Genomic DNA, 15,109 nt, shown 5'->3' with positions numbered 1-15,109 from the left:
TTGTTGATGCCAGAGGTCAGAGGAGAATGGGCAGATTAGTTCGAGCTGATAGAAAGGCAACAGTGACTCAAATCGCCACCCGTTACAACCAAGGTAGGCAGAAGAGCCTCTCTGAACGCACAGTACGTCGAACTTTGAGGCAGATGGGCTACAGCAGCAGAAGACCACACCGGGTGCCACTCCTTTCAGCTAAGAACAGGAAACTGAGGCTACAATTTGTACAAGCTCATCGAAATTGGACAGTAGAAGATTGGAAAAACGTTGCCTGGTCTGATGAGTCTCGATTTCTGCTGTGACATTCGGATCAGGGTCAGAATTTGGCGTCAACAACGTGAAAGCATGGATCCATCCTGCCTTGTATCAACGGTTCAGGCTGGTGGTGGTGGTGTCATGGTGTGGGGAATATTTTCTTGGCACTCTTTGTCCCCCTTGGTACCAATTGAGCATCGCTGCAACGCCACAGCCTACCTGAGTATTGTTGCTGACCATGTCCATCCCTTTATGACCACAATGTACCCAACATCTGATGGCTACTTTCAGCAGGATAATGCGCCATGTCATAAAGCTGGAATCATCTCAGACTGGTTTCTTGAACATGACAATGAGTTCACTCTACTCAAATGGCCCCCACAGTCACCAGATCTCAATCCAATAGAGCATCTTTGGGATGTGGTGGAACGGGAGATTAGCATCATGGATGTGCAGCCGACAAATCTGCGGCAACTGTGTGATGCCCTCATGTCAATATGGACCAAAATCTCTGAGGAATGCTTCCAGCACCTTGTTGAATCTATGCCACGAAGAATTGAGGCAGTTCTGAAGGCAAAAGGGGGTTCAACCCGTTACTAGCATGGTGTACCTAATAAAGTGGCCGGTGAGTGTATGTGTCTGTTTTCCAGCACACAGATGCACACTGTATCTTTTTCGCATCCATTCACTTTCCACATACCATGCTTTTCTTTTTTATCCTTTGCATTTTGTATTTTTAGCCATCATTTTAATAATATTCTACTGAATCAGATAAATGTAATATATAGTTTTTGTTAGGTTTAATAATATTATACGCTATACAATCTACTACATGTACATTGTAATGAATCGTTTTTATGCATGTTGCATCTTTTTTATGCATGTTGCAGTTATTAACTATGGAGTATCAGTATTTAATACCATTTAGACTCCAGGTTGGGTTTTGCAATATTTTTCCTTCTGAGGAGACTTAGGAACTGTGCGGACTTGAACTTTACCACATTGACTAATACAATTGGGGACATTTGGTGATTCAGTATTTTGTGGGGACCACCATTGGAGCTCCAATCGCTCCCATCTTATTTTATCTAATGCTGTTTTGGCACACCAATATAACGATCTGCCACCTCTGTACTTGAGAAATTTTTGTATGTGTTAATTGACAAGAGTGGAACTCTCCACCAGCTACAACTCACGATCAGTGGAGAAGAGAACTGGAGTCGCACATACGCTGAAGAGACTCCGGAACACCTATTACTTCATTACTCCTCTTCCAAATATGCTGCTCCACTATTGCTCTGAGATGACCATGGACATATATAAACTTCTAATCATGAATATCCACAACAAGCACATTGCAATTTCAGTTTAGTAACTTTTATATAATATCGAGTAGAAGTCCACAGAGGAGGAATGTCTGTTTATGACAGCAAACTTTGAAATATGTTGTGAAGTGTCCAGAGCAGCAAGATTTAGCACATCTAAATGTGCTATATTCTTATAAATGTATACATACGAGTGAGGAGAACATGAATAATTTGTGTATTAAATAATGATACTAAAAATTATTATTTATTATTTAATAAACAAATTATTTATGTTATCCTCGTATGTATACATTTAGATGTGCTAAATCTTGGTGCTCTGGACACTTCACAACACATTATCTATACATTTTCTCTGTCTAAAGATACTCTAGACCACTCCAGTAGCACAGATTTTTGACCTCATCTGGTAGGAAGGTTAGTAGAGTAGCCCCATAATATATCTTCTTCGAACTTTGAAATATATCTAAGTTGGAACCACTATATTCATCTACAAACATTGTTGACTGTCCATGGGACTATAATATGAACACAAAGTGGTGAATCTGTTTTTACTGGAGGTCTAACATCGGTATCATTTACATTGACTCTCATGTTGGTACTTTATGCTAACCACAATAGCATATCCCCATTGTGTTTATTGTTTTTGATATTGCCCTAGGAACCTTCAGTGTCAACATACCTGTATCCTGGTCTGAAGTTTTTACACAACGTCCGCAGTTGTGTGTAATTTATTCACTGCATTTCTATCTTCTGTACATTACCCATGTACATATTGGGGCACATTTACTTACCCGGTCCATTTGCGTTCCAGCGGCGGCTTCTCTGACGAGCGTTCGGGTCTTCCGGCGATTCATGAAGGTCCTGCGCCCGATGTCCACCAGGTGTCGCTGCTGCGCCAAGGTCCGCCGAGTTGCGTTGGAGTTCACTGAGCTCTTCCTGGTGCATGTAAGTATGGCGCGTGCGACCAATTTTTTTTTAAAATGCGGCAGTTTTTCCAAATCCATCGGGTTTTTGTTCGGCCACGCCCCCCGATTTCCGTCATGTGCATGCCAGCGCCGATGCGCCACAATCCGATCGCGTGCGCCAAAATCCCGGGGCAATTCAGGGAAAATCGGCGCAATTCGGAAATATTCGGGTAACACGTCGGGAAAACGCGAATCGGGCCCTTAGTAAATGACCCCCATTGATTATATACCAAGCATAGTATTGATACATATATTCATTGGATGACATCTAAATATTATTCCAATTTCAGGTGCACATATTTTAAAATTTTATGTCTTTTGGGTAAAATAGGGCCTCATTTATCAAAAGATTGTAAAACTGTTCTAGGTGCTCATGGCAACCAATCAGAGTTCAGCTGAAATTTTCCCACAGCAGTTTAAAAAATGAAATCTGAACTCTGATTAATTGCCATGAGCAATAAGAACAGTTTTGCTTTCAGACACATTTGATGAATGAGACCCAATATCCATGGTGACAGCCACTGCCTCAATTAACATTAAAGTGAGTTGTCATAGTGGGACACCCTATAAAAAAACAAGTAAATTGCTTTTGCATTTCCATTTTTGCTCCACACCTTTAAAAATCAAGCTGTTTTTATTTTTCACAATACAGAGCTGCGCGGTAACTTCTTCCTCTTTTAATCAGTGTGCGAGTTACTGCACATGCATGAGCACGGCTGAATAGCCCAAAAGTTCTGCGGGCCGCACACAGAGGTGAGACTTCAAAGGCTACAGACGCATGGTGTAGCCTTAGCCCCCTTTGTTTGGCCAGCCTACTCCACACCCCAGTAGCCTCTGAAGTTAATCTAATTAAAGGATAGATCACATTTTTAGTTGACATCTTGATACTGAAATCGCTTATGTGTGAATCCTGTCCTAAAAATAACAATACCAACAGACGCTTTAATACAAGTAATCAGGAATTTTACCCTATTGTTTCCCGCACATCTAACTTGGATAAAATTCAAGAAGCTATAGAAAGGGATCTTGTTGAACTAAAAAAATAGAGTTGACAAACTTGGCAGTAGCTTCTTCAATTTATCCAAGGGAGAAAAACATGCTCTCACACAACTTAAAAGGAATAAGAATGTTGTAGTGAGACAGGCGGATAAAGGGGGTTCAGTGGTTATTCTGAATGCTATCCTCTATGAAAGGGAGAAAATGGTAATGTTAAATAATACAGACACCTACAGAAGAGTAGTGACCCCACGTCAGGTCGCGTAAGTCACGTGACCAGAGGCGCGCGGTGTAGGAACTACAGAAGGTGGGCCGCTTGGGGCTCTTAATTAGTTAAGGTTAGGCCGCTAGGGTCTTTTAAAGAGAACCCGTCATGCAAAATAACCGCCCTAAACTAAATATATTTACATAAACTGCCATTAGAGAGAATTGCATCTATCCCTTCATTGTCCCTCTACATGCCTGTAAACCTAAGCAATGAGGTCCTAAAGCTGTATGCAAATGACCTGTGAAATTTCCAATGAAGCATTAGCATATTCAAGCTGTCCACTCTATTCATGAGTGGGAGGTACAGCCACACCCCCAGTGCATGACTGACAGCCTGTATAATGATGTGAGGCTGTATAGTGATGTGCTTTCTGGTGCTGGTGGCCACGCCCCCTGCTGCCTGTGTGTGCATGTGTGTGTGTGTGTGTGTATAGGAGAGATACAGCAGCTCCAGGCAGCCATGTTACAGCAGAACATGTCAGATTCATGTGTAGCTGATGTCTGTGTCTCTCACCTGTATATTAGGAGGATGCAGCATGTCAGCAGATAAAGCACAGACACTAGCCATGCTTTACTATACATTACACACAGACATGAGCAGGGGGAGGAGAGGGGAGGGGTAACAGGGGTGACATCACTGCCTCTGACCATGTGACCAGCCTCATTTACATGATAAAGAATAGATGATTTTATAATGATTTAATGTATGAAATAACTAGATAAAGGCTGGGATGGGATCCATGTGAGCTGCTCCAACAGGAAGAGGTGACAGGACAAGTGACACAGACCTGATGACAGGTGTCCTTTAATTAGTAAAGGGAGGCCGCTAGGGTCTTTTAATTAGTAAAGGGAGGCCGCTAGGGTCTTTTAATTAGTAAAGGGAGGCCGCTAGGGGCTCTTAATTAGTAAAGGGAGGCCGCTAGAGGTTTTTATTAGTAAAGGGAGGCTGCTAGGGGTTTTTTATTAGTAAAGGGAGGCCGCTAGGGGTTTTTTATTAGTAAAGGGGGCCTTTTATGACTGTTTTAGTGTCATTTTGTGCTATTTTGGTTGGTGGTGTGCCCCAGGATTTTCTAAGTATAAAAAGTGTGCCGCGGCTCAAAAAAGGTTGAAAATCACTGCTCTACAGGACAACAACATCTTGTGAAATCCTATATTAACTGTAATACTGCACATGTGGAATATGTTATTTCGTGTACCCTATGTAGGGTACAATATGTCGGTTGTACCACTGGTCCTTTGAAGATTAGACTACGCAGGCACTTGTCTGATGTTTCCAATAATGCATACAATATATCTGCAGTCTCACGCCATTTTAGAGACATACACAATAAGGATTGTTCAGGGTTCAGATGGCAGGCAATTGAAAGGGTTAATCGTCCAGTTAGGGGGGGGGATTACCAGAGGAAACTACTTAACAGAGAATCCTTTTGGATTTTCTATATGGAGACCAGGATACCTAAGGGTCTCCACGCTAGACAAGATAACATCCTCTGTTATTGATAAATAAATTGCTAGTGACCATTTTTTATACTTCATTTATTGAATGGTTTTAGCACTAAGGTATGTCATCTCTAGGTGTCAATAACATTTTTCTGTTTCTAACTTCTTGTCCTTTTCTTTAATGATCATGCTTTGTATTTAGGACCCATTTAAACCAAATGTCAGATTGGATAGATTCGTACAATGTATGTAATACTTACCTTTGTTTTTTGATAATAGTTTTCCTTTCCATACCATTGCCCTGTTTACCATTATGTGTGTTACTTTGTATCTCCATAGTGTTTTAGCCTGATTGGGCGTGACGCACGAGTGTGCTGTGGGCGGCTCTGATCACGTGACAGTTTTTTCCTGTCATGTGGGGTGGAACTTCCCGTATGCGGCCACTTCAAATAGTTTGTCCGCTCATATTTTATTTAGACCTTGACTAAGACACTGCCGTGTCGAACGCGTCGGTCTGTGACGCTAGCTGTATGCTTATAAACATGTTTTTAAACCTTGGATAATAAAGAAGTGATATTTTTCTACCCATCGCTGTGTGCTGGACTCGAAGCTGTTTGTTTCGTGAAGTTTGCATCTGTATGGTTGGGCTCCGGACCAGTCCGGGCACTCTAGCGAAAGAGGTATCGTCCAAGAATTTGTGGTGAGAGCCGGGATCAGAGGCATTCTGCCTACCGGACTTTTTTTGTTTTCACATTTTTAGTTAGTTTTGGTTAAAAATATAGGTAAAGGCAGTGTAGGGCTTAGTAGATAGAAAGGTATCTACCATTAGCATTACCTAAGTTAGTGTATTTTTGATGGTGGGTTTCCTTTAATACATGTAACAATTTGTACTTCCTAGTGACGGTATATTACATTCTATGGCGTGCACTAGGAAGATGATAAAAAAAAGGAAAATGCAGCTAAATTGACGGAAAAACACATTTTTACCATTATCTTGTGGGCTCTGTGTTTGAGCTCCAAATGGCACCTCTCCTTTAATGCTCTAGGTCAGTTGTCGCAAACCTATGGCACTGGTGCCAGAGGCGGCACTCGGAGCCCTCTCTGTGGGCACCCAGGCCATCACCCCAGAATGAAGTTCACCAGACAGAACTCACAGAATGTTCCTATAGAATCTTCCTACAATGATAGATGAATTTGCCCTCCTCCTTTCAACTGCGTTGGTGTCTTTAGGAGGCTGAACGATTGAAAGTTGTCAAAGAACAAGGAGAAATAAATTACTGCTTAAATTGCTGCACTGGCACTTTGCAATAAATAAGTGGCTTTTGGTTGAAGTTTGGGCACTCCGGCTCTAAAAGGTTCGCCATCACTGCTCTAGGTTATAACAATCATGGAGATACCAGATAGGTTTATTATTATGTTTTAATAGGTTTTTAAAATTTCAAACCTTTTCTACTAAAAAAAAATTCTTTGTTTTGCCATCTGCGGATAATACATTTTTCATACTTTGGTGTACAGAGCTGTGTAAAGTGTCTATTGTCTGTGTAAATTGTTGCCATATTGCATACTGTACAAGCTTTTGAACAAGATTTCGGCAAAATGGTGAAAAAGTGTCGGTTTGGGCACAATTTTCCATTACAGGGTTCACCACCAGGAATAACCATTTTTATATGGTTAAATATAGATCAGGACTTTTGGGATACAAGAATACCTACAAGGTTAAGATTTTATTTATTTTTGGATCAGTTATATGGAAAGGGGGGCGATTTTTTTTTTGTTTTGCTTTTTACTATTTTCTAGGCCCTCCAAGTGTATTTTAAGCCTTGGGGATCTGATCGCTTCTACCATATACTGCAATATTGAAATATATAGCAAATGTTAACAGTAATGTAATTCTGCAAATCACCTCATCTCAGTTGTTGCAATGAGTTTCAAAACGCTATGAAAATGCAATTAAGACGCATCGTGTAACTGTGCCCTTAGAGATCAAGCTAAATGAATGCCTGGGAGTCATAGACTCCCAGCTGTCATGGCAACTAATCATGATGACCTCAAGGGGGCGATGATCCAACCCCAGAAGATGGTGCACATTTAAAGGGAACCTTTCACCACAGTTAGTGACAGGTTCCCATAGAACCCTATTAACTAAATATTATTTAACCTGGTATCAGAGAGGGCATGTCCTGCTCAGCTGGCTTCTCCAATCTACTCCTCTCCAACATTTGCAAAGTCAACCCCATGTAGATTACATGAATCTGATCCAATAAAATCACAGCATGCCTCTATGGACTTCTACTCCTCCTCATCCTCCATGGAGACATGCTGTGATTTCATGTAATCAGATATAAACATGAGGTAGGTTTTGCAAATGTAACTGGGTAAAGGAAGAAACGTTATATTACATCACCTTGATCACATAACATGAAGTGCTCAGTGACATAACAAATCTCTCTCAAAGTTCCAGCAAGGCAATGTGTAAAACATTTGACACAGCTTTTAATAAGTAAACAGAGCTATATATGTCTGTAGATGAATATTGGCAGACGGTCCCTAAGTACTAGTTCAATACAGCAGCATGTCCTAGCAGTGAGACCTCTCAATCAGGAACAGGCAGGGCAGTGCAAGTAAAATTTAATAAGCAGGACTCCATTAATATAATTGGATTGTTTGAATATAAAACACTGTAACACAACACCTAAGTTAATAAATTAAATTATTTTGGAGTTGTAATGCATAACGGAGCCTTTTCTATTCAAATGGGTCTGTTTTGGCACCTTAGCAGACATACTCGATGGACTCATGAGTTATGACACATAGGGGCAGATTTATCAAGCTGTCTGAAAGACAGAATATTTCTAGTTGCCCATGGCAACCAATCACAGCTCAGCTTTTATTTTACCAGTGCTCATGAATATTTTAAAGGGGAGCTGTGCCATGGGCAGCTAGAAATTTTCTGGCTTTCAGACAGCTTGATAAATCTGCCCCATAGACAATTATTCGCACAACTAGCATTACAATATATTGAGGTACTCATCCTGGATCTGGTAAATCATCTTAATATGGATAATTTCACACCAATACGGATGGATCTGGCTAGTTGTGGCTAGTTGTGAATCTAAGCCTGTATTTGGGATACATTTTGATTCAGCTTTTTGTCTATTTTTGGGCCTAGTTTTTAATGAAAGAAATAAAGATTTGCTGTTTTAAATGATCCTCTATACAGGCAGTAATCGCTTTTCTTGTTATTGAATCGATTGGGGACATAAACTGATATTTGGTATATGGATTCCCCATTTTTGTACAGTGAATTACTGGTAGGTATTTGCTGCAAAATGCAGCAAACTCCCACCCTGTATGGAGAGGGCTCTTCCAGCACTGTGCTGGGAAGCGGTATAGCACACATTGGGAAAGGGTTAATGGCTAACTTACTGCATACAGAGTTTTTATGAAATGTGATTTGTAAGTAGACTACAATAAAGGTTACTATTTTTACTCTAAGGGTGAAGACACACGTGGCGTTTTTAGGCCGTTTTTAGTTAGTGCATTTTCAGATAGTTAACTCCTTAACGCTCTGCGCCGTAGCTCTACGGCGCAGAGGTATAAGGAGTGTATGAAGAGGGCTCACGGGCTGAGTCCTCTTCATACAAAGGTGGGGGTTTTTGCAAAATGCATAAAACCCCCACCGCTAATAACCGCGGTCGGTGCTTGCACCGATCGCGGCTATTAACCCCCTAAACGCCGCCTGCAAAGTCGCAGGCGGCGTTTAAAAGACGGCGGCGCGTGGGCGCCGCCATCTTTTTTTTGATCGCCACGCCCCCGAACGTCATCGGGGGGTGGCGATCAGTTGCCATGGTAGCCTCGTGTCTTCTCTTGACACGAGGCTATCTGGCAGCTGCATATTCGTTACAATGAGCCAGTGGCTCATTGTAATGAATGTGCTGCAAAAATGCCATATATTGCAATACAGAAGTATTGCAGTATATGGTAGCAGCGATCTGACCATCTAGGGTTAATGTACCCTAGATGGTCTAAAAGATAGTGAAAAAAAAAAGAAAAAAAAAAGTTTAAAAAATAAAAAAAATTAATAAAATATTAAAAGTTCAAATCACCCCCCTTTCCCTAGAACGGATATAAAACATAACAAACAGTAAAAATCACAGACATATTAGGTATCGCCGCGTCCCAAAATGCCCGATCTATCAAAATATAAAAACGGTTACGGCCGGCGGTGACCTCCGAGGCGGGAAATGGCGCCCAAATGTCCGAAATGCGACTTTTACACCTTTTTACATAACATAAAAAATGAAATAAAAAATGATCAAAATGTCGCACAGACCTCAAAACGGTAGCAATGAAAACGTCGCCTCATTTCGCAAAAAATGACCCCTCACACATTTCCGTGCGCCAAAGTATGAAAAAGTTATTAGCGTCAGAAGATGGCAAAAAAATTTTTTTCTTTTTTGTACACATTCGTTTAATTTTTGAAAATGTATTAAAACACAATAAAACCTGTATAACTTTGGTATCACCGCGATCGCACCGAACCAAAGAATAAAGTAGGCGTGTTATTTGGAGCGAAGAGTGAAAGTCGTAAAAACTGAGCCCACAAGAACGTGACGCACGTGCGGTTTTTTTTCAATTTTTCCACATTTGGAATTTTTTTTCAGCTTCGCAGTACACGGCATGTTAAAATAAATAACATTACGGGAAAGTAAAATTTGTTACGCACAAAATAAGCCCTCACACAGGTCTGTACACGGAAAAATGAAAAAGTTATGGATTTTTGAAGTTGGAGAGCGAGAAATGAGGCGAAAAACCCTGCGTCCTTAAGGGGTTAAAAACGCATGCGTTAAAAAACGCATCCGTTTTTTGAAAACGCATGCGGTTTTGTCAGTTTTTAATTGCGCAAATTCAGAAAAACTGACAAAAACGCATGCATTTTCAAAAAAACGGATGGGTTTTTTCCGATCTGAAAACGCACTGACTAAAAACGGCCTAAAACGCCACGTGTGTCTTCACCCTAAGGGAGTAGACACACGTGTCGTTTTAAGGCCGTTTTTACTAAGTGCGTTTTCAGATCGTAAAAAACGCATGCGCTAAAAAAGGCATCCATTTTTGTCCGTTTTTAATTGCGCAAATTCAGAAAACCGGACAAAAACAGATGCGTTTTTTAGCACATGCAGTTTTTTCCAACTGAAAACGCACTTAGTAAAAACGCCCCAAAAACTGCATAAAAACGCCACGTGTGTCCACACGTTAAATTTATCAGATGCAGTTTTTGATGCCCAAACCAGGAGTGGAGTGAAAATAGAGGAGGAGTAGCACTTCTTAATGATATGTTTTCACTCATCATTATACACACCTGCTTTTGGGTTCAAAAACTGCATCTGAAAAACTGAACGTGTGGCTTTGTGCTCTTGTGAGTTTCCTTTAGAAAATATAACACTGGGGACCGCATATCAATAAGGTGTGGCAAACACATAGCAAGGTGGCCTGTTTCCCGGAACTGAAACCTGATGCCATAAAAAAACATGGCTATGAATCCAATTGAAAGAGGAATTTTGTATAGTATTTGGTGTTGAACTATGGTTGTTGAAATGTATCATATATATCACTAGACAACACATTCAAGACATCTGATTGTGTAGCTTTGTAATGGTGGAAAAAAACACTGCAAAATATAGGGCAAAGGCCTCATTCAGACTGGGGCCTCGATTTTTTTGCATGATTTGAGACCAGATCACAGCCTCCATAGACCTCAATGGGGGACATTTACTATGGTGTTTCCGCCAGTTTTGTGGCGCTTTCACCGCAAATTCTGCTCTCCTACCTATTTATTAGCTGTCGGGGACAGAAAAAATTACTTTTTCCGCCTGCTCCGACTCTTCTCTGAAAAGGGCCGTGGCTTTGGTGGAGTGGAAACTCAGACACAATTAATATGTGTCGCAGCCATTTTTGGAAGCTGTAAACTGGCGTAAAGTAGACCAAAAGAAATTTGGTCTAGCAGGGACACAAATCAGTGCTATTGCACTGTTGCCTGTTCTCTGACTGTTGGACACATTTCTGGTTCTCGGGACAGATTTTGGTCCCAGGGACAGAAAATGGTCTCAGCGCCAGAAATTTATCTGCACAGCTCTACAATATTAAATGCAGGTCGGTAACAAAGCCATTGCAGACACCGACACTTTATGTAAATGTCCCCCAATGGCTCCCAGCGCGTGAGCACCTGAGTGAAGTTGGCCCCCCCACCTTGTTCAAATCAAACTAAATTAGTGTCAAACGTTTGTGTTACCTTTGTGCTGGTTTGTGCAGCAGAAATTTTCGTTTGTGCCGCTATCGTTTTTAAGATATTAATAAAAGTTTCACTTCACTGTGACTGTGTCGGGCAACTGCGCCGCAAAGTAAAGGACTTGTCCTATCCTACAGATATGCAAGACACTTCTGCCTATGGAAGGAGGAGGGGTGAAGAACGATCCTACCACCTCCTCCCGGCGAGCACCTGGCTGTGTGAATGCACCCAAAGTTACATTAAATCAGTCATTCACATTTTGGTCCACAATCCCTTTTGGTCCATAATTATGTCTTTCCATTCAGATCTAGGTCACCTCCGGTTGTCCCTGGACAGTCAATTACAGTGCACTAACAATGGTTATGGTTGATTGTCTACCAAGTTACACCATAAAATTAGAGAGATACTTATCTATTACTACTGGCATGCCATTAGTGTTCCAGTCTTTCCACCTGTACAGCATGATATATTCTCAATGCAAAAAAGTTGGTTTGCCGTTATCATGACCTATGTATATAAAAGCCACTCATCTGCCAAAAAGCCCAAATCCTTAAAGGGGTATTCTCATCTGGGCATTCACATTTAATTAAATTCATTTGCCATATGTAAACATTTCTTCAATTGGATGTTATTAAAAAAAAATGTTCCTTTGTGAAGATAATTCCTCATAAATGTAGTCATGTTGTCCCTTAGAAACGAGATGGCTTCCCCGGATACGACCACGTCACACTCTGGCAGCGGTGGCCAGACTTGCGCTATAGAGTCCTGCCTGACCACGTGGCTTCAGCAATCATTACCACAGGACGGCTGTGCGACATGTAGCAACATCCGGACATTTCATACACAAAAACTTTTTGTTTCTTTGTGCAATCCCTCCAGCAGACGTGGCCGTATCCGAGGACACAGTCTTGTTTCTAAGGGACCATATGACTACATTTATAAGAAATTATCTTCACACAGGAACATTTTTTTTAATAACATCCAATTGAAGAAATGTTTGTATATGGCAGATTAATGAAACTGAAAGTGAATGCCCAGACGAGAATACCCCTTTAATTAATGTACTTCTTATGATCCACATGATGTTCAGCGTATACTTCAGGATAGTCCCTTTCACATGCACTAAATACCCATATACATATACTGGCAGATGGGGTTATACTTTTTGGCTTCATCTAACGAGTATATGTTGTATCCTGTAGGAATGAGCAACAAGCTACGTATTATCATCCTGCTCCCTATTGCTGGATGACATATATGCTTAGTGGAGGCCATAAAAGCCTATGGGGGACAGATCCAGCAGTACTGCATCCATCCCGGACTATGATGAGTGTACACTCTTGGAGACCACGGTGATGTAACTATCCGTACAAGGACAGTGACATCACTGGGGTAACACCCTGCACATCAGCAGCAGCCAATCACTGCTGCCATTGTTTAGTCCTCCGCCCCCCCCCCCCCTTATCCCTTATTCCACTATAAAGAGTGGAAGCAAATCCACTCAAAATATGCTTACAACAAAAGGCTAAAAGTGCACATAGCCTTTAGCAGTGTTGGACTGGAGTTCCTTGGGCCCACCGTTCATCAACCCCAAAAATTAAAACCCTCTTAGCCTTCAAATTTCGATGTCTCCTGCCAGACCTCTAGGGTCCTGTACTGGGTTAGAGAGTGGGCCCACCGGAGGATCCTCTGGTGGGCCAGTCCAACAATGGCCTTTACGAGTCCTGTCCTTGGAGTATCTGCTAGTAGGAATACGGTGACAGCTTCCATGTGAATAGGTTTGGTACCCATCTTCATTACCACATGGTGGTGGTTTAGTGAAACCAAAGGAGCAGGTTCTGTTAAATGCCAATTCCAGGTCCAGTAGTTTTAAGCCATTTTTTCCAATAAGAAAAATGAATGAAATGGATGAGTAGCACAAGACAATATTACACAGCTCCTGGCTCTGTATAGTACCCCCAGTACACAGCCATCTAGGTGCCACATACACGAGCACTGGCAATCGCAGCACCAGCTTTCACTTTCGGTTCCTCTGTCACTGTATACATGTACAGCCACCAGCGCCCCCTGGCTGCTGCCCCCCTATGCCTGTAACCACAGCGCACAAGACCCTCTCACCTGTCACACACGTCACGTACACACCGAACGCTGCACAGCGCTCCTCGCGGATTCCCGGTGTCTTCTACATAACATTCAGGGAGCAGAGACCACCGACGACTTCTCCCTCAGGTCGCTGACATGAAAAGTTTTCGCAATTCTGGGAGGGAGTCTTCGCTGTTTCTTCTGTGCTGCTTGTTACCGCTTCCTGGTGGAAGATTGTAGTACAGCGCCGCCTCTTCCCTGTACCGCCCTGTCCTTACTGTACGCGGGTGTATGCAGGAGGCTGTGACACAAATTCCCGCGCTGTCCCCTCATGTGCAGACTGCTGGGGACCTCAGCCACTGCTGCTCCCTGCCCCCCACACGTCCCATCTCCTGACAGGGAAGAGAGGACATAGGCATCTGCCCAGCAGGAGCAGGTAAAGCTGGGCCTGAGCACAACGAATAGTAGGGGCTTCTTTACATGGAGAGCAATGAGGGCAGCCATGCCTAGTGCTGTCAGCAATATCACTATATTAAATATATATGTCCCCTTATCAGTCCAAGGGCTTTACTATTAGACGACCAGTGCACACATATATAGAAAAGAAAGAAACAATTCAAGGGGGGTATTTATTATATTCATCACTTACAAAAGGTTCCCGGGTGCAACGGGTGAACTGTTGTGGGGACGTAAGCACTCGCATCATTCCAACCCCATTTGGCGTGGAGGTGGCAGAGAGGGGAAAGAATCACAAGTGCTAGCAATAAGCTAGCAATTATTTCAGGGCTTCTTAGGGCGCTGTCACACGTTGCGTTTGCAAACGCAGACCAAACCGCGCCCACCGGGCGGTCCGCGGTCCAATCGCATCAGCGTTTCTCTTTGTTTCTATTGAAAACGCCGATGCGATTGGACCGCGGACCGCCCGGTGGGCGCGGTTTGGTCTGCGTCTGCGTTTGCAAACGCAACGTGTGACAGCGCCCTATGACAGTATCTTGGCACAGAATCCCAGGTAAATACCCCCAAGGTCTCTTTATCAAGTGCCCAGAACAATAGATAGGGGCTAACTTTTGTTAGTGGAAAAAAAACCCTTTAAGGCCATTTTAGAGGCATGTGGAGACTTGTATCCATTGATGCTTAACAAGGGGATTCTGTGAATTCTGGAAATACATTTTCCAAGGTGGGAAAAGGAAAACGTATTTGCATATTTCCCAGTATCCCCTGCATCAATGGCTATAATTCTCCACACGCCTATAAGGCATTCTTAATTGACAAACTCTCCATAAGGAGAACTCTTACATCCTGACCCTAGTCACAAGCCTCTCACTCAGCCCAAGCAGTTCTGTACGCTGTACTGAAGATATCCAATCAGGTCGAAACAGCTCTGTTTATAGTTGGAAATGTGTTCCTTCTAGAATAGATATACAGGCAGTCCCCAGGTTAGGTACAGGATAGATTCCATAGGTTTGTTCTTAAGTTGAATTTCTATGTAAGTTCAA

General features: G+C 42.2%; 1 protein-coding gene across 3 annotated transcripts in view; it reads right to left on the bottom strand.

Annotated features, from left to right (window-relative positions):
- Window positions 1-13,895, bottom strand: part of RIPK1 (receptor interacting serine/threonine kinase 1) — a 47,918-nt gene extending 34,023 nt beyond the window's left edge. For 2 of the 3 annotated variants that reach the window (XM_072152483.1, XM_072152485.1), the window contains exon 1: window positions 13,650-13,895. The gene's annotated coding sequence lies outside the window, so the exon portion shown is untranslated. Of the gene's footprint in view, window positions 1-11,534; window positions 11,607-13,649 lie in introns of those variants that run through there. The other variant, XM_072152484.1, reaches the window with a different exon arrangement.
- Between the last annotated feature and the right edge of the window lie 1,214 nt (window positions 13,896-15,109).

This window comes from Engystomops pustulosus, chromosome 5 (assembly GCF_040894005.1).
Source record: "Engystomops pustulosus chromosome 5, aEngPut4.maternal, whole genome shotgun sequence".
In the NCBI taxonomy this organism is placed as follows: Eukaryota; Metazoa; Chordata; class Amphibia; order Anura; family Leptodactylidae; genus Engystomops; species Engystomops pustulosus.
Note: the sequence above shows the minus strand (reverse complement) of the source record. Positions and strands in the feature narration are given on the sequence as shown.